Genomic DNA, 1,566 nt, shown 5'->3' on the forward strand with positions numbered 1-1,566 from the left:
AGATAGTTTAATATTTTATGAATAGTTCTCCATTGTGAATTGTGACCTGTGAATATGCATAATACTTCATTATTAAGAATGATGGAAGAATACTATTTTATGGGCACAATTTTTTGGCAGCTAATTTAGGCATATAAATGATAAAGATTTAAAAAAAAATTTAACCTTAATTTGCTTTCATTAAAAAAAACTTTTATATGGAGCAATCTTTTGAGATAATTACGGATTTATATTCAGTTATAAGAAATAATACTAAGTATTCCCCTGTCTACTTGGCGTAGTTTCTCCCAGTGGTCAGTTTCATCCTTAATAACCATAGTTCTGTGTCACAATCAGGAAACTGATATTAATAAAACCTACTATTACTCAGATTCTACCAGTTTTACAGGGACCTATTTATGTGTGTGTATATGCTTATGTATAATTTATCATATATGTAGATTCAGGTGGCTACCATCAGAGCAGCTGCACCACAAGAGTCCCTTATGTTATCCCTTCGTAGTCACCGCAAGGCCCTTTCTAACCACTAAGCTGCTTTCTGGGTCATTTTCCCAAGGAGCCCTGGTTCCTTTCAGTGGGAAATGATATTTAGGACCCACAGTCTGCATGTTAGGGGTGTAACATATGGTATTCTCCCTCCTGCTGCACTTTTAAAAAGTGGTAGTGAAATTCTATACACTATAATAGCTTTCACATTTATAATTCCGTGACATTGATTATATTTTTCACATTGTGCCCCCATTATTAATTGCTAGCCTCCCCCAAATATTTTACCACTGTTAATATAAGTACTGTACCCTTCACAAAGATTTCCTCTTCCCTTTTCCTCATTTCTGGTGACTATTACTACATTTTGATTTCAGGAGTGAGTTGTGTTTTGTTTTATTGTACATTAGGCCACTCTGAGAACCAACTCAAAGATAACAACAGTAACATATTTGCTTGTTTTGGGGAGATCTCACTTGTAAAATCATACAGTATTTGTTATTTTGGAACTAAGTTTATTTCACTCACCATCATGTTTTCATGTGCAAGTTGTGGCAATTCAGAACTTTGTTCCTGTTCACAACTCACAAGATGCAACTGTATGTATATACTACATTTTGCTTATCCATTCATCTGTTGGTGAGCATTTCAGCTGTTGCCCCCTTTTGGCTATTGTGCAAAGAACATTACTGTCCAGGTTTGTTTGTGTCTTCACTGTTTTCTGGTAACACCTGAGATTGGGATTTGGGGGTCATGTTAATTCTGTGTTCTGTATTTTGGAGGTCCACCAGACTTTCCCCATGTGGCTTCACAGTATTGCATTCCTACCAGCAATGGATGAGGGGTTCCATCATCTCCACAGTTTCACAAACACTTGTTGTTTTCTATTTTTTAATCATTGCTATTCTGATGGGGGTGAGGTACTACCTCCTCTTGGTTTCATTTGGCATCTCCTTGATGGCTAACGGGTGCTTCGATGGTTCAGTGGTTAAGTGCTCACTATGACTCAAAAGGTCAATAGTTGAAACCTATAAAGATATTATAGCCAGGAAAACCCTATGGACAATTTTCTGCCCTGTA

This window comes from Echinops telfairi, unplaced genomic scaffold (genome assembly GCF_000313985.2).
Source record: "Echinops telfairi isolate 266 unplaced genomic scaffold, ASM31398v2 ScPeMD7_2010;HRSCAF=2546, whole genome shotgun sequence".
Taxonomy (NCBI): domain Eukaryota; kingdom Metazoa; phylum Chordata; class Mammalia; order Afrosoricida; family Tenrecidae; genus Echinops; species Echinops telfairi.